Source organism: Hibiscus syriacus, unplaced genomic scaffold, assembly GCF_006381635.1.
Source record: "Hibiscus syriacus cultivar Baekdansim isolate YM2019G1 unplaced genomic scaffold, ASM638163v2 tig00017627_pilon, whole genome shotgun sequence".
Taxonomy (NCBI): domain Eukaryota; kingdom Viridiplantae; phylum Streptophyta; class Magnoliopsida; order Malvales; family Malvaceae; genus Hibiscus; species Hibiscus syriacus.
In genome coordinates this window covers 173,525-192,766 of record NW_024062412.1, presented here as the reverse complement: position 1 = coordinate 192,766, position 19,242 = coordinate 173,525, and the positions used below count along the sequence as shown (strand labels likewise).

The 19,242-nt window shown below is 36.0% G+C and overlaps 1 pseudogene; it reads left to right on the top strand.

The window, feature by feature from the left end:
* Positions 1-455: 455 nt before the first annotated feature.
* On the top strand, positions 456-16,883 carry LOC120208804 (annotated as a pseudogene).
* Positions 16,884-19,242: the final 2,359 nt, after the last annotated feature.

Genomic DNA, 19,242 nt, shown 5'->3' with positions numbered 1-19,242 from the left:
TAAAAATAAAATATAACATATCAATATATAAGTGATTTAAAACAAAATATTTTAAAACTAATGATAAAAAATTAGAAAACTAAAATAAAATGATCAATTTTGTAGTTTAACCTTTATATTTATATTTTTATGAGTAATCTTGTAAAAGAGGCGGTGCCAGTTGGTGGAGTGCAGGTGGCGCCGCCATCATTGGCATCCTTATTGCTACATCACTTCATTTCCCAATTCTCCAATAAACTAACTTACGCAAATCAACAAATTCTAATTTCAATCCCCCCAAATTAGCACATTGATCATTTGTTTCTTTCTCTTCCGTTATCAAAATACTTCAACAAAATGTCGCTTTACACAAGTTGTCAAGGCTTCTGCAGTCTCCAGAGCCGCCTTATTCGCCGCTTGAGCAACGTACTGAAACACCATCTACGACGGTCCAAGCCTCAAACGCCCAACAAAGAATGACCCTTAACCAGCTGAAGCAAAAATACAAGAAAGGCGAGCCCATCGCCATTGTTACACATATGACTACCATCGGCGGTCCACCTCATACGTCGGGATCGTTATCTGCCTAGTCGGAGATTCTGCTTCCATGGTCGTTCACGGCAATGACACCACTCTCCTATCTCACTCGACAAAATGCTAGTCCATTGCCATTCAGTCGCTCGCGGCGCCACGTGACCATTACTCATTGGTGACTTACCATTTGGGACCTATGAGACCAGCAACAGTATGTACCTCATGAACCAAAAAAATTCCCTTGTGCACCGCATTTATTAGTTGGTATTGATGAAGAAGCATTTCTTGAATGATTTCTCTTACATTTTAAGGGCAACTCGATGATGAAACATTTCTTGGATGAATATTGATCGTGATGTATTTGCCGTTTGGATTATGAACGAGCAGTTGATACGGCTGTTAGGGTCTTAAATATGGATGCTATCAAATTGGAAGGAGGGCTCCCTTCGAGGATCTCCGCTGCAAAAGCCATCGAGGCTGGGATCGCGGTTATCACACATAGACTTACTCCACTGGTAATTAGCGTACTCGGCGGATTCGGCCAAAGGCAAAATGTTGCTAGTGCAGTCAAGTATCTTTCATTGCCTCTTTCATTTGGATAACCTTTGTGTATGTTTATCTTGAGTTTGGTTTATGCAGGTTGTAGAGACTACAATGGCTTTGCAGGAAGCCGATGTTTTTTTCGGTTGTATGGAATGTGTTCTTCAAATTTCCACAATTGGCATTGGAGCTGGGCCTTTTGCAGTGGACAGGTTAATTTTGTTATATCATTCTGTGCTTTGGTATAAATTGCTTGCATAGCAACTTCTAGTAGTATACTATGGACTTCAAGGTTTTTCTTAGATATGAATCAATAGCTGAAATTCGACCATGAAAACAGAGTCATACTCATCGAGTTATGTGGTTCTATTGTCATGCAGAAAAGCTTAGGTTTATGCAATATTAGGTTATTTCTGTAAATACAATATGCTCTCGTAAATATCGTAGAGAAAAGCTTAGGTTTGCAGAAACTCAATATTAGAAAGGATGAACCTAAAAACATCATTTTATTTCCACTGAATATACAACAGAAGTACAGTAGCTTTATAGCTTACAAAAGCTGAAAACCTAAATATTGTAATTGTGAGACTGATAAGCTAGCAAAGGAGGGAATTGAGTGATTTTAAGCTTTGTTCTAGTTGTTGTGTATGTTTTTAGAATACATGTGTAATATGAGAGTGTTTAAGTTTATGTAACTGGTTTATCATAATAATTAGGTACTATTTTTCCTCCTTCCACTAGTCGGTACTAGCCTTACGGGTAAAAGACTACTATGAGGGAGGTTTTAACGAGACCTCCTATTTCTATAAAAAAAAAGGATGAAAACGTCACCTTAAACAACCTATATTGGACTAACAACCTAACAACCTTAGGTTTAGCTTACATATAATTGAGAGCACACTATTTACGTGCACCTTAGTTCACCATGCACGTTATCTTTCAACATTCTCCCTACTTATTCTCCTTGCAGCAAACTCACGTTTACCCTTGCATGAAAAGTGGTAAACGTTGTTTTGGTCAATGGTTTTGTTAGCCCATCTACAATTGAGAACAACAGGAACATAGCTAACACATAACTGATTGACAGCAAATTTTCCCTTACAGAGTGAACATCTAAACATGCTTGGACTGAGCATGATAAACTGGATTTGCACTCAACGCAATCACACTAATATTGTCGCACCAGATGATAGGCTTCTCGTGTCGTTTCACACCCAAATCAGTTAAAAGTGCATCAACCCAAGTAACCTCTTTAGCTGCATCAGCTAGGCTTCGATATTCCACCTCCGTGGTTGACCCTTGAGACAACATTTTGCTTCTTAGTAGTCCATGACACCATGTTACCACCAACTAGAACCAATGGCCTGACATGGATCGTCTATCATCAACACAACCACCCCTGTCAGCATCAGGAAAGGCCACTACACACATTGCTTCCTTGGATGGTGAAAACACCAATCTAAACTCCACAGTTCCTGCCAGGTAACGTAAGATGCGTTTGGCAGCCAACAAATGACACTCTCGAGTTCATGCATGAATTGAGCTACCTTACTCACATTGTAAATGATATCTGGTCTTGTATGACATATATATAACAATGCACCAACCATGCTTCAAAATTCTCGAGCATTTTCTAGCAGTTCACCTTCATCACTGCAGAGCTTGTTATTGAAAACCATAGGGGTTGCGGTTGGTGTAGCCTTTGACATGCATGTCTTCTCCAATAACTATAAAAAAACTTCTTCTGATTGAGAACCAAGGAATCACCATATCGATGAACCTCAATTCCAAAAAAATATTGTAAGTCACCAATAACTTTTAAGGAAAAATTATCGCGAAGTGAATGAACTACTCGTTCAATCAACAACAGATTGCCCTGTAACAAGAATGTCATCTACATAGACAAGTACATATGTAGAGACTCTTGAGCATGAGAAATAAACAGTGAGGCATCAACTTTTGATGAGCGAAATCCTATATGTACAAGGCTATCCTTCAGCTTAGTATGCTAATTCTTGGTGCTTGACGCAGCCTGTAAAGAGCCTTCTGGAGTTTGCAAACAAGCTTGGTACCATATGCAATAAATTGTTCGAACCCTGTGGTTGCTGTATGAAGACATCCTCATTTAAGTTACCATGTAAGATGGCATTAACATCTACATGCCTCAGACCACTTGTTTGTGATAGCAAGAGACAAAACAACATTCAAAGTTGGAAATTGACCACCAGACTGAAGGTTTCTTTAAAATATTGTCCGGGCACTTGTGAAAAACCCTTTACAATAGAACGAGCGTTGTAACGATTAACCGTGCCATCAGGGTTTTGCTTTAACTTGAAGAATCATTTTTGTAACCAACTGTTGTTCGTCCAGCTGGCAGTGACATCAATGACCACGTACCATTCCGTTGTAGAGCTACTAATTCATTTTGAACAGCAGCTGCCCAGTTACTAGATTTCATGGCCTAATGATTATCGGTAGGTATAGTCGTGTCGAATTCATTGACAAACACTCTCGGCTTGAAGATACCACACTTACTTTGTGAAGCATGGGATGATTATTAGTGACAGGTAAAGTTTCACTGAACTCTTCAACTGAAGCTTCACCAACAGACTGAGCAGCTTCATTATTCGCACCACTGATGATTGGATCAGCATTCGAGAATGAAACATCAGCAGACAGAGAAGCCTACATTTGTTGAAAACATTTGATGTTTCGATATAACAAATTAAGTTAAATGAATTTTAAGATTTTACAAATGATTTTCTAAGTATATTCGATTTAATTATTCGAATAACAAATTATTACACCAAGTCTTTCAAGATCAATTCAAACCTTACTAATGTAAAATTGTGTTTATACTTAATATATTTTGAAACAATTTTCACAAGTATTTTGAACCAAAATCAAGTCTAAAATCAATTTTCAAAGGCATGCACCGATGCACCAATCCATGCATCGATTCACCAACGAATAAATTGAACATCGAATGCATTTTATGCATCGATGCATTCTCCATGCATCGATGCACTCAGGATTTTATGAAAACATCGAAGCATTTTATGCATCGATGCACAGACCATGCATCGATGCACTCAGGCTTCAAAACATCGAATGCATTTATGCATCGATGCACACTTGGTGCACCGATGCACTAAGTGTTCCAATGGTCAAAATATTTGAATTTACACTTGATGCACCGATGCACCTTGTTATGCATCGATGCATGACGCTCCCAACTGCTTTAATTAATTGTTATCACACTTAACGGCTCTATTGACTCCACTAATCATCCCAACGTTCAGAATCATTTGAAGGAGTATTTAAACAAGCTTAGAAGCCATTGATAAAAAACAAGAGATAGCAAGAAACAAAGAATCAAGTGAGAATCAAAGAAAAGTATCAAACTCATTGTTGAGCACTTCAAGCCTATTTTCATTCAATATTCATTTTGCTTTCAAGAACACTACTTGTACTCAATTGTATTCATTCTTGAGTGTTCTTTTCTTTGTTCTAGAATTGTGCAAACAATCTACCTTATGAGGATTTCCTTGTAAGTTTGTAAAATTTGTATTGTTCTCTTTGGGAGAGTGTTCTCAAGAATTTGGGGTATAATTCTTGAGGGATTTGTAAGGTTACTCTTTGTCCTCAAAAGAAACAAAGTTGTGAATTTGTGGAAAATCCTTAGTGTGGATAGCTAAGGTAGTAGACGTAGACTTTGGTTGAGAAAGTCGAACCTCTAAATCGCTGCGCAATTACTTTCAATTTTCTGCATAGTTTCCACCGAAATTTTTATTTGCCAATTCACCCCCTCTTGTCCATATTTGTCAATCGATTAAATCATCAATTGGTATCAGAGCCTCACTCATTTGAATGTTTAATCACCTCTTAAGTCGATTCAGGAAGTGTTACATCGATAATCAAGTCATCAATGGCCTCCACTTCAAACATCGACTCCGGTCTCGATTCGATGCCCGTCAACAAGCCTCCTTTCTTCAATAGAGCTAACTATGCCTATTGGAAGAATAGGATGATGTATTTCATTCAAGCAAGTGAGATAGAAGCATGGAATGTTGTAGAAGACGGATATATCAAGCCTCTCACTCATCCAAGATTGTGGAGTGAAGGAGAGACAAGAATGTTCCAGCTCAACTCCAAAGCCATCCATATCATATTTTGTGCTCTTGGACCAGATGAATATGGAAGAGTTTCATCTTGTACAACGCCAAAGAAATATGGGATAAACTACAAATCACTCATGAAGGCACCGACGAGGTAAAAGAATCTAAAATTAGTCTTCTAACATATAACTATGAAAATTTCAGGATGAAACCAAATGAAGATATCAAAGCTATGATGGATAGATTCTCAACGATTGTCAATGATCTCAAATCATATAGAAAGATCATTCCAAATGAAAAGCTTGTAAGGAAGTTAGTTTACTCACTTCCAAAATCATGACAATCCAAGAAGACTGCAATCATCGAGGCTAAGAATCTAAAGTCCTTAACTCTTGAAGAGCTATTTGGTTCCCTCCTCACTCATAAAATGATGCTTGAAGATGAGGTGGACCTCGATAAGATTGACGAGACACCAATGGAGAAGGAGAAGAAGAAAAACATTGGAGTTGCTCTCAAATCCATTAAAGATGAGAGTGATTCGGATGAAGATGATGACGACGAGGAAATGTCATTGTTTGCCAAACGGTTCAGAAAGATGATGAGACCTTACCGAGGAAGAAAATTCAAACGAAATGAAGGCCTAAAAATGAACCAAAAAAGAAGGACCCGATCATTTGCTATGAATACAAAAAGTCATGGCATGCCAAATATGATTGCCCACAATTAAAGAGAAAGCACAAGGCTCATGTGGCTACATGGAGCGATGAAGAAGGTTCCGATGAAGAGCAACAAGAAGTAGCAAACTTGTACTTGATGGCATTCGGGGAAGATTCTAAGGTAACCCCTAACTCATTTCATTTAGATGATTTATCTTATGATGGTTATTAGAGGAATATAATGGGTTGGCTTCGGATTATGAGAAGTTGTTTTTAAAATATAAAATGATATTTCAAAATTGAAAAATGAAAATACTCATATCCAAAACCAACAACGATCTTGAAAGTAAAATCAAAGATTTGCAAATCAAACTAGAAGTTGAAAAGACAATTTTCGATTTGCAAAAATTACTTTCAAAGGTCAATGATGATCATCAAAAGAAAATTGATGATCTTAAAGCTTCTTTTGATAAAGTTGGAACAAAACGTTTTGAAAATGGAGAAAATTCAAAATCCAACTTTATTAGAAAAAGTTTTAAAAACTACAATCATAGAGGTCCCCGAAGAACCTCTAATGGAAAAATCGTTAGAAGTATATGGGTTCCTAAAGGACTCATTACTACTAAAGATAAGGATATCCTACACAAATGGATACCTAAGGGGACTAGGATTTTGGAAACTAATGAATATGGACCCAAAAGAATTTGGGTACCAAAAATAAAAAATTAATCTATGTTTGTAGGAAAAGTAGCATTGCTACAAGGCACGGGAAATAAATTCAAACTCATGGTACCTTGATAGTGGATGCTCAAGACACATGACCAGAGACAAAAGCCGGTTCATAGAGGTCAACGCCAAAAATGGAGGAGAGGTGACTTTTGGTGATAACTCAAAAGGTCACATTGAAGGTATAGGTACAATATGTAATACCTCTTCCATACAAATTAAAAACGTTTTATATGTGAATGGATTAAAGCATAATCTTTTGAGTATTAGTAAATTTTGTGATAAGGGATTCAATGTCATGTTTGAAACTAATGGTTGTAAAGTTATCGACATTGCATCTAATCAGATTATGCTTGTTGGTCATAGAATAGGAAACATTTACATGGTGCATTTAGACTCTATTATTATGACTAATTTATGCCTAGTTGTTAAGGATGAGCATGATAGTTGGTTATGGCATAGGAGACTAGGACATGCTAGTATGAGTGTTTTGCAATGGCTAATTCAAGGAGATTTAGTTCGAGGGTTGCCTAAAGTAAAATTTGATAATGATAAAATCTGTGATGCTTGTGCTAAAGGAAAACAAAAGAGAATTTCTTTTAAATCCATTAATAACGTATCAACTAGTAGAGTATTATAATTGATCCATATAGATCTTTTTGGGCCAACTAGGACTACTAGCTTGGGTGGAAAACAATATGCATTTGTCTTGGTAGATGGCTATTCTAAATATACTTGGGTTCTATTTTTAAGTACTAAAGATGAAGCATTAGAAAAATTCATCACGTTTTCAAAAGTAATCCAAAATGAAAAATGTTACTCTATAACTAGTGTTAGGAGTGATCATGGAACTGAATTTGAAAATCTTGGATTTATTGAATTTTGTAATTCTAATGGTATTAGCCATAATTTTTCAGCACCTAGAACCCCTCAACAAAATGGAGTTGTTGAGAGGACAAATCGAATTTTAGAAGAAATGGCTAGAACCATGCTTTGTGAAAACAATTTGCCAAAATATTTTTGGGCGGAAGCCACAAATACCGCTTGTTATGTTATTAATCGAGTAATGATTAGGCATATTTTGAAGAAAAACTCCATATGAACTTTTTAAAAATAAGATGCCTAACATTAGCTATTTTCATCCTTTTGGATGTAAATGTTTTGTTTTAAACAATGGTAAAGAGAACCTTGGCAAATTTGATGCTAAAAGTGATGAAGGAATTTTTTTGGGTTATTCCTTAAATTCTAAATCTTATCAAGTATTTAACAAAAGAACTTTAGTTGTAGAAGAGTCTATACATGTTGTTTTCGATGATAATCCCCTTCCGAGGAAGGATTCTTGTGTGAATGATGATGTAGGCATTACAAATATAAATGATGTTGGAGAATCATTATCAAAGGAAGAAACGAAAGATGGGGAAACTCAAGATCCTCTCGACAATCCAACCATTGAAGAAAGGGAAGTATCTTACCCAAGAGAGTACAACTATGTCAAGGATGGTGAGATTATAGGTGATCCATCCAAAGGGGTAACAACTCAATCTTCTCTTAGAAATATATGTAATTATGTTGCATTTATCTCATGCATTGAGCCTAAGAATATTAAAGAAGCATTAAAAGATGAACATTAGATTATGGCTATGCAAGAAGAGTTAAATCAATTTGAGAGAAGTAAAGTATGGACATTAGTTGAAAGGCCTAGTAATAAATCTACTGTAGGTACTAGATGGATATTTAGGAATAAGCTTGATGAAAGTGGTAATATAGTGAGAAACAAGGCTGGACTTGTTGCTCAAGGGTACACTCAAGAAGAGGGCATAGACTATGATGAAACAAACGCTCCCGTAGCTAGGATGGAAGCAATTAGAATGTTATTAGCATTTGCATGTTTTCATGTTCTTAAATTGACAAAAGCGCTTTATGGTTTAAAACAAGCTCCTAGAGCTTGGTATGAAAGATTGTCAAACTTTTTAATCGAAAAAGGTTTTTCAATAGGGAAGGTTGACACTACTACATTGTTTTTAAAGCATAAAGGTAAAGATTTATTAGTAGTTCAAATTTATGTTGATGATATAATATTTGGTTCTACTAATGATGTTCTTTGCCAAGAATTTTCTAAGCTAATGCAAAGTGAATTTGAGATGAGCATGATGGGGGAGCTCTCATTTTTCTTGGGACTCCAAATCAAGCAAAGAAAAGATGGCATCTTCATGAATCAAGCTAAGTACGTCAAAGATATGCTCAAGAAGTTTGGACTGGAAAATGGCAAACCGCATGACACTCCAATGGGCTCATCAACAAAGCTTAACTTAGATGAATGAGGTAAATGTATGGATGATAAATTATATAGGTTAATGATTGGCTCTTTACTTTATCTAATCGCAAGTAGACCGGACATTATGTTTAGTGTTTCCTTATGTGCTATATTTCAATCATGTCCTAAAGAATCACATTTACTAGCTGTTAAGAGAATCTTTAGATACCTTAAGGACACTCCTAGTTTAGGACTTTGGTATCCTAGAGACTCTAGTTTTAGCTTGCATGCCTTCTCTGATGCGGATTATAGAGGATGCAAATTAGATAGGAAAAGCACCTCCGATACTTGCCAATTCCTTGGAAATATGTTGATTTCTTGGTTTTCAAAGAAACAAAATTGTGTTGCATTATCTACCACTGAAGCGGAATACATTTCAGCTGGTAGTTGTTGTGCACGAGTTCTATGGATGAAACAACAACTTTTTGATTATGGAATTGAAGTAGGTACCATTCCTATCAAGTGTGACAATACTAGTGCTATTTGTCTCACTAAAAATCCCATCCAACACTCTATAACTAAGCACATTGAAATTAGACATCACTTCATTAGAGACCATGTCGCTAAGGAAGATGTAGTTCTAGAATTTGTTGATACTTTGCACCAATTAGCAGATATCTTTACAAAACCTTTAGACAAAGAAAGATTTTGGACACTTAGGAGAGAATTAGGTTTAACTGACCTATCTTCACTTAGTGTTTAAAATAATTTTAGCACTTTTAAGAATAAATGAAAATTGCTTATAATAGTAATTTTGTATTGCATTCATTGCTATTAGTTAGGGGGAGTTTATGTTGCTTAGTGAAAATTAATTTTATGTTCAAATGAAATTTAAGGATTAATTTGATTGATTGAACATGATTAATTTTCATTATATGAGTTGCCAATACCAGTAGAGCTAATTAATTTAGCATTTTAAGTGTTTAAAACGAATTTTTGACATTTTTGTGCTTCATGCATCGATACACTTAACAGTGCATCGATGCATCCCTTTGAATGTGCATCGATACACCATGAAGGTGCACCGATGCACGCCTTGAATGTGCATCGATGCACAAGGCCATGCATCGATGCATCCTTTGGGTTTTGGGGTTTAAAAGGATTATTTTATCATTTGTTTCAAACCCTAAAAACTCATAACACCCCACCATTCGCCCTTCTCTCAACCAAAATTCTCTTCCTGCTCCAAAATCATCGTTTTTGATCAGAATCTTCGAGCTCTTCACCTCCTAATCCTGCTTTAATCATCAAATCGTGCAAAATAACACCACATTCCCTCAAATTCGAAAATTTTCAAGGTAATGTTTCAAAAACTCTATTTCATTGATTTTTGATCTTAGGACTAGTTTAGATTAGTTCTAGGATGAACATTATATCGGGCATTGATTGTTTGATGATTATAAACTAGATTTTACAACTAATTTCATCAAAAACTCACAAATTTTCAATAAATTTTTGAATTTTCGAAAAAAAATCGAAAATCTGATTTTTTTTTTTAAATTTGATGTTTTTGATTTAATTATGTTGTCTTCATGAAAAACTATACATATTATAAAATTTTCAAACGTTGTTTTCTAAATAGTTTTTCAAAAACTATGCCCATTAGAATTTGGTTTAGAGAACCTTGAATTATTGCGGACTCATTTGAGTTTGAAATTGATTATTTTGCATACATGTGTTTCAAAATTGCTGGTTATATTCCTTACTCCGATTCCTAAACCATGTCTAATCCCAAACACCCTAGGACTTCATCTAGTCATTCAAACCGACCTCCAAACCCCGTTCCTTCTCCACCTAATAGTCTTATAGGACTCTATTTCAACATGCCTGAACGTTGTAGAGATGACCTATACCATAGGTATATAAATTCTTTCCAATCCTATAGAATCCGGGAAGAACGTATTCCTTCTCTTCAAGCCATGATAGATATTGACTTTGAATACCTTCTGATTCTTAAAACTTGGAAGTTTGATAAATTGTTTCATCTCAAACCTGTCGTCTATCATCAGTAAGTCCGCATTTTCTATTCTAATACAGTGTGTATTCAAAATAATACTCAATGTGGTACTGTTGCTATTAGATCCTATGTTTTAGGCCAATATATTAATATTGACCCCGCAGTTATAGCTTCACGTTTTGGGTTAGATGATGATGGGTTATATAATGAGAATGAAACTGTGGATTATCCCTATGTTCCAAACGCTAGTGTTAGTGCTCTACGTTCTCATCACGATCGTTTTCTTCATTTGATGATCTCTTGGTGGCTTAGACCATCTGGAGGTAGGTACTCCACTCTTCGTGCTAGGGATTTATGGTGGATGCACTGTTTTAAGAATAAGAACAAAATAAATCTGCCCCACATTATTTTTAGTCAACTAGTGGATATCATAAACATTGTTCCTTCAAAACATGTCGAAAACATTAGTTTATTGATGTCTTCTTAGTAACCTCTTTATCAAACTTGGTCTAGATGTCTCTCTTGACAATCCCATTCCTCTCCAAAACCCAATCAATCTCATCTTGTTAAAGAAGGCCGAGTGGAAACAAGATGAGGAAACCGGTCAATGGGTCTTTCGACCCTCTAAGCAAACTCCGGGAGCTAGTTCCTCACGAGTTGCTCCTAGCTCTTCTCGTGCTCCTCCTCCTCCGGATCCGGCTGCAGATGATTATCCCGAGCTTCAAGGAATATTTCAAGATATTGACGATCCTGACAATGCGCCGGCACCACAAGAGGATCAAGTGCCTCCATATTTTAACTCATTTTTGGAGACATTTGATCTACGGTTTGCTTCTATCGAATCTCATTTGACTGCTAACAACGAAGCCGTGCATCATCGCTTGGATGCTTTGGAAGCTCAACAGATGGAGTTTCAACGACAGATGCTTGCGCGTATGGATGCTCTTTCTCTTGAGATGCAAGCACGATTTCCTCCTCCTCCCGATTATGCTTTCTTGACTTTCAAACTTAGATTGATTTTGATGTTTCTGGATTGTTTGCTTTGGATTGTTAAACGTTTGAATTTGCTAGGAGTTGGATGTTTGGATATTTGAACTTATTTTATATATATATTTGGTTTGGTTTGAATTCCCATTTTGAGCTTAATTTTTGCATCATTTATATATTAGTTGCATTATGACCAATTATGCCATTTCACGTTTATGAATATTGATTATGAAACTAATGACTAACCTCTTTCTTGATCTTTGATCTTAGCATCTTAAGCAATATTTACTTATAATCAATTGGATGTGTTTTTCAAATCCTTGTTTAAAATCGTTTTAGAGCCTTTTTTATTTAACAAAAAGGGGGAGAAATGTTAAAGTGTTTTAAAGGGGAGAAGTGTTAAAGTAAGGGGAGTAATTTCAAACTTGATTTTCAAATTCTTAAAATTACTCAAGTGTTTTGTTATATCAAAAAGGGGGAGATTGTTGAAAACATTTTGATGTTTCGATATAACAAATTAAGTTAAATGAATTTTAAGATTTTACAAATGATTTTCTAAGTATATTCGATTTAATTAATCGAATATCAAATTATTACTCAAAGTCTTTTAAGATCAATTTCAAACCTTACTAAATGTGTAATATTGTGTTTTATACTTAATATATTTTTGAAACAATTTTCACAAAGTATTTTGAACCAAAATCAAGCCTAAAATCAATTTTTCAAAGGCATGCACCGATGTACCAATCTATGCATCGATGCACCAATGAATAAATTGAACATCGAATGCATTTTATACATCGACGCACTCTCCATACATCGATTCACTCAGGATTTTATGAAAACATCGAATGCATTTTATGCATTGATGCACAGACCATGCATCGATGCACTTAGGCTTTTTCAAAACATCGAATGCATTTTATGCATCGATGCACACTTGGTGCACTGATGCACTAAGTGTTCCAACGGTCAAAATATTTGAATTTTACACTTGATGCACCGATGCACCTTGTTATGCATCGATGCACTGACGCTCCCAACTGCTTTAATTAAATGTTATCACACTTAAACGGCTCTATTGACTTCACTAATCATCCCTAATGTTCAGAATCATTTGAAGGAGTATTTAAACAAGCTTAGAAGCCATTGATAACAAACAAGAGATATCAAGAAACAAGAGTTAAGAGAGAATCAAAGAGAAAGCATCAAACTCATTGTTTGAGCACTTCAAGCCTATTTTTCATTCAATATTCATTTTGCTTTCAAGAACACTACTTGTACTCAATTATATTCATTCTTGAGTGTTCTTTTCTTTGTTCTAGAATTGTGCAAACAATCTACCTTGTGAGGATTTCCTTGTAAGTTTGCAAAATTTGTATTGTTCTCTTTGGGAGAGAGTGTTCTCAAGAATTTGGGGTATAATTCTTGAGGGATTTGTAAGGTTACTCTTTGTCCTCAAAAGAGACAAATTAGTGAATTTGTGGAAAATCCTTAGTGTGGATAGCTAAGGTAGTGGACGTGGACTTTGGTTGAGAAAGTCGAACCACTCTAAATCGCTGCGCAATTACTTTCAATTTTCTGCATAGCTTCCACTGAAATTTTTATTTGCCAATTCACTCCCCTCTTGGCCATATTCGTCAACCGATTAACTCATCAAGATTATTGCCCAAGTCAGCAGCTGCCATCAAAGAATCATGACCATCATCACCCAACACAACATTTGTATATTAGGTAGCACTAGTAGTTGCATGTGACAATATTACTACTTGAGGACACATGTTGTGGCGCTCAGCAACAATCTCAAGTGCTGCTGACCGAGAAGAGAGCTGAGCATGATAACCTGCAGTTGGCTTTGTCTCTACAAAAGGAAAAAAAAATTCATCAAACTTGACATGTCTGCTAATAAATACACGTCCAGTGGGGTCGAGGCATTGAAATGCTCGATGTTGAGGACTGTAACCCAAAAACATGCACACTTGAGACCGGGGCATCAACTTGTGCGGTTGAAACGCTCGAAGCTACGGGAAAAACCTACAACCAAACGCGCGAAGGACCTTGTAGTAGTATGGTTTTTTTGCAAACAACTTCTCAAATAGAGAAATATTGCCTAGCACCTTGGTTGGCAACCTGTTCACTAGATGAGCAGCAATAGCTATTGCATATGATTGAAAACGAATTAGAAGAGAGGCTTGAGCTAACAGCACTAGTGCCAACTGGATTAAATATCGGTGCTTACGCTCAACAATTCCATTCTACTCATAAGCATGAGGGTAAGTGGCCCCATGCAAAACACTTTCCCGAGCTAACTCATTTTAGCAGTTTCTGTACTCCCCCAGTCACTTTGCACTGCTTTGATGGATAAGGAAAATTGATTCTTAACCATACTTTGAAATATGCGAAATGCAACAATTGCCTGTGATTTGTCCTTCAAGAAATACACCCATGTATGTATAGTACACGCATCCACACAAAAGAAATATAGTATCGATACCCAGCAGAGGGCTCAGTTAAATGCCCCCAAAGATCAGTAAACACAAGTTGAAAAGGCACATCATAGACTGTGGTAGACTCAATAAAGGGTAACTTGTGACTTTTACCCAAACAACAAGCAACACAAGTATGATTTGCATTATCTAAAATGGTAACAACAATGGTCTTACAAACATATTTTAAAGTAGAAAAAGTTGGATGTCCTAATCTTCTATGCCACAAATCAAGGGCATTACAAGAGGCATTAGCCAAAAAAACCTCTAGTTTATTACAATTACCAGAACTATTATCCAATGCAAATGTATAAAGACCATCTTGCTGATTTCCTTGAAGCAGAAGCTTGTCCGCCACCTCATCACGAATGCAACACCCATCAGCATGAAACTCAAAAAATATGTGATTATCCCTAGCAATTTTTGACACTGAAAGAATATGTTTATTGATTTTAGGCACATGTAACAACTCTGTAAGTAACAAAGCTCGTGAGGATGATGACGAGCACAATAAAGATTTACCAACCATATTTACATTAGGAGAAACTCCATTCCCAACCAAAAGATTGCCTGGACCATCTAGATCAGTAGTGTGAGCGATATTGGAAGCATCAGGAGTCACATGATGTGAAGCATCTGAATCAACAACCCACTGAGCACGAGGAGACAAGACCATATTAGCCTGAGACACACAACCAACTTGCATCGAGACAACACCATGCTTGCTGGCACAACACACATAACCAACATTGTCAAGACTCACATAGTTAACACTACTCGATTCACCCTTGGATCGTGGTTGAGCATTATTTGCCAGAACACCTACAAAGTCATGATCAAATCGATACCAACATCTATCAACCGAGTGTCCATTCTTACCACACAGTTGACACTGCAGACAAGCTCGACCTCTACCACAAGAACGTCCACCACGCATCGAGGTAGGATGTTGTTGTTTGTAATCACGAGAACTATCAGATGTTGTAGAGCTGGTGTGTACATTTCCCTAAACAATGTTTGTACTCATCAAAAAATTCTCAACATGAGAATTAAAACAAGCCAACTGTGTCTCTGCATCAATGAGCATGGAGTAAATCCGATCAAGAGAAAGCGTATCTGGACTAGTAGTTATTACAACCATAAACGATTGATATTCTCTTGGCAAGCCTTTCAGAATATTCACAACATGCTCGACCTGCGACACATGACTGCCACACACGATGTAAGAGCATCAAACACCTCCTTTATTCGAGTGAGATACACACGCATCGAATCGTCACATTTTCTCAACGACTGAAGGTTATAGTGCAAATTCATGACCGTTGTCGTAGACATGTTGGCAAAGAACTGCACAACAGTGCGGCAAACAGCCGTTGCGGACTTAGCACCAATAAACTGAGGCAGAAGAGGAGCATTAATCGTTGACATAAGCCATAAGGCAAGAGCACTGTCTTGTGCCATGAAATCTTCAAACACTTCATTAACAACAGATGCTCCATTCTCATCAACAATAAACTTAGGTGGAACTAACATCGTGCCATTGAGAAGCCTCTCGAGACAGTGACTACGAACCGTGAGAAGGATCTGCTGCTTCCAGAGGAGAAAGTTCGTCTCGTCCAAGACAACATTTTCTTTCTTATTTGTAAACATGACGAACGATGAGAACGACGCAGAGCACAACACGCCAGAACGAACAACAAAGAAAAGGCCCAGAATGGTTGGCAAAAGATACCATATTAGAAACTCAAGGATGAACCTACATCATTTTATTTCCACTGAAATATACAGCAAAAGTACAGTAGCTTTATAGCTTACAAAGGTTGAAAACCGTCACCTTAACAACCTAACTACTAGACTAACAACCTAACAAACTTAGGTTTAGCTTATATACAACTGAGAGCACACTATTTGCGTACACCTTAGCTCACCATGCATGTTATCTTTCAACACTCAACATTACTTCCTCCACACATTAATTTAAAAAGGTTCCTTATAAGCTATGTTGCTCTGACTATTCATTTTTTCTTATCCGGCACTCGTGTCCTACACATATCTAGCTATGGGTATATGGATATAACCCCTCTCGCACTGAAAAACTTTGGAAGAGTTGAATATACGTATTGTATTCTAAGTTCGAGTAATATAGTTGTAGAATATCAGCGATGCTTGTTCATTATCTGTAATGATATTTGTTTTGAAGAGACTAAAAAAAGCTTTATTTTCATATCATGAAGCTATGTGATCATGTTCCTTCACTTTTGATCTTTCATTTATTTGCTTCACAAGAAAGAGATGGTAGCATTTCCATTGCGTGTTTGAATAATAATTACTATTAATTTTGATCGGACCATTAATACAGGTTCTCGTTTATCATGATCTACTCGGAATGCTGCAAAACCCGCATCATGCAAAGGTTAATCGAACTATTGCCACTTCCGGATAGCAGATTCTTTCCTTTCGTATAAAAATAAATGTTATCTAAAATGTTTGCCCCACATCCTGCAGGTTACTCCGAAGTTCTGTAAGCAGTATGCACGAGTTGGAGACGTCATCAATAAAGCTATCTTGGAATACAAGGACCAATGACCCTATGCCTATGGTCTCGAAGCAACTAAAATAAGACCAGGATTTTTCAGCTGACTTTAATCAAATTCATCAAGGAGAAAATAATGCCATTATAGTTTTGTTTCACATTCTCTACACCACATGTATGTCTTCTCTCCTTACTTTTTGTTTCCTTTGATCGGACAATTTGTGCCCATATGGTAAGGGATTTTACAACAACAACAACAACAACAAAACCCTATTCCCATATGTAATGGGGTAAGGGGGAGGTAGGGTAGTAGGCTGCCCCCAAAGTTATGTTGAGAGCAGCTTCCGTGGAAGACCTCCGACAGTCAGAAAATTAAAAAATAAAGATAAAATACAATGCATGTATAAATAAATAAATAAATACATAGTTGAACAGTCTTCATATGCAGTCTACATATGCGTGTCTGTAATGGGAAGTAATCCCTACAAATAAATCCCTGCGTAAAAATCTCTGCATATAGACAGAAACGTAAGTCCGGGCTAAGTAAGGGATTTTAGATTGGTATAAATTTTGATAAAATAACACAATACATTTTATATGTATTATATAAATGTTTTGATGATCCAACTTTAAAATTTTTAATTTTGTTATTTAATTTTAAAAATGATCATGCGATAATTAATTATATAATATTATTTAATTTTTTGAGTAAACTTGTGCAAGAAAAATAACTTTGGGATTTTTTCTCTCAACGTCAACTTTTTGGACTCTCTTTGATTTATTGAAGTCAAAATATTTTCTTCCAAATCCAATAATAATAGTGAAAGTTGAAGAACAAACTTCTACAAACTAAGATATAAAAATTCTGATTCAAGTTTTATTGATTTCAAACTAAGATGATAAAAAGGAGAAAAGATAAAATTTTAGAATTAGTTAAGTTACAAGTAATGGCCAACAACGGTCTAACGACTTTGGGTGAGATATTAGACTAATTTCATAAATAAAACTTTCAAAAACTCTGTTTTGCTACTGTTATTATACTACTAATAATCGGATGACCAAAAAACGAAATTAGATGATAAGTTTGAAAACTTTTCAAGTTGAATGATAGCACGTTACTTTGAGTGACTAAATGTGTAGTTTACCCAAAAATAACACAATACACTCAATGCATTAAATGAAACCATTTATAGATTTTCAAATGCTTTCAATCAACTGCATGGGAAAAAAAAGTCCGATAACAGTTTGATTGAACCATTTTCTCAGTTGGGCAAAATACATTTCACCAAGTCAAAAGCCATGTGAAAAACTCACTTTAAACTAAACATGTTCATACTTCCTATTTCCATTGAATTCCATGATTTATGACTTCTAGATGAAAATGAAAAAAGAAATGGACATCCCACAAACCTCTGATACCTCAGGCGTCGGTCGGGTGATCTCGTAGTTCCTATGGCTCAGACTCTTATCACTGAGTGGGTGTACCTTGGAATGAGACACTCCCCAATTGAGCACCATGCTTTCGAATAATCTGGACCGATTGCAGAAGAATATCTTGTTGTGCAGAGCACAATTCATCTTTGCTCTATAATTGCATGTCAAACATCAATGGGGATATCAGTGATGCCATTAAAAACACAAGTGAGACCTGAACTGATGAATTTTAGAAAAGATGTTGCCGAGCACCAGACATTCCCGGCAAAAATCAAAGAGCAAAACAAGTCGAGGAATATTTTCACATATGTTTTATGTAGTGGGATTAGGGACGGAAAGGGAGATGGCCAAAGGAAAAGATTAACTTATCCATATCCTCCTTGCTCTTTGCATATATGTTTAAACCACTTGCTTCCAAGGACATCGATTACATCCATAGCTACTTCACCCCTATCTTTTGCTATTTAGTTTTAATTTAATATTGTAAATTTCTAATAGTATATATGATAAACTAAAATATAAAAGGGATACATGAATTATTTTAGGGGTAAAAAAGAAATTTTGAAAGGCAAATGGCGAATCACCCCTAACCCGTATCCGACCCGGATACGAATTCGAAGTGTCATATTATTTTTTTAAAGCGTTTACTTTTTCAAGATAGTTGAAAATCATCTTTCATTAAAATAAAATGTAAATACTTTACATAATTACAACCAAAAAGGTTTACAAAACCGATCAATGCATATTTAATTTAAGCCTTTATTTACATACCAACAAAATAACATATAACAAAAGTACCTACTACTTAAATTAATTCTGATCTGATCTTCAGTCGATAAATATTGTCTTGCTTGCTTGTCCTAACTTGGATCTCCTTGTTTTTTTGAACCTACGCGTGAAACATTCACACGCTAAGTCACGTAAAGCATTAATACAATAATGAAATCATGAAACATGCAATACTATAATATTGGAGTG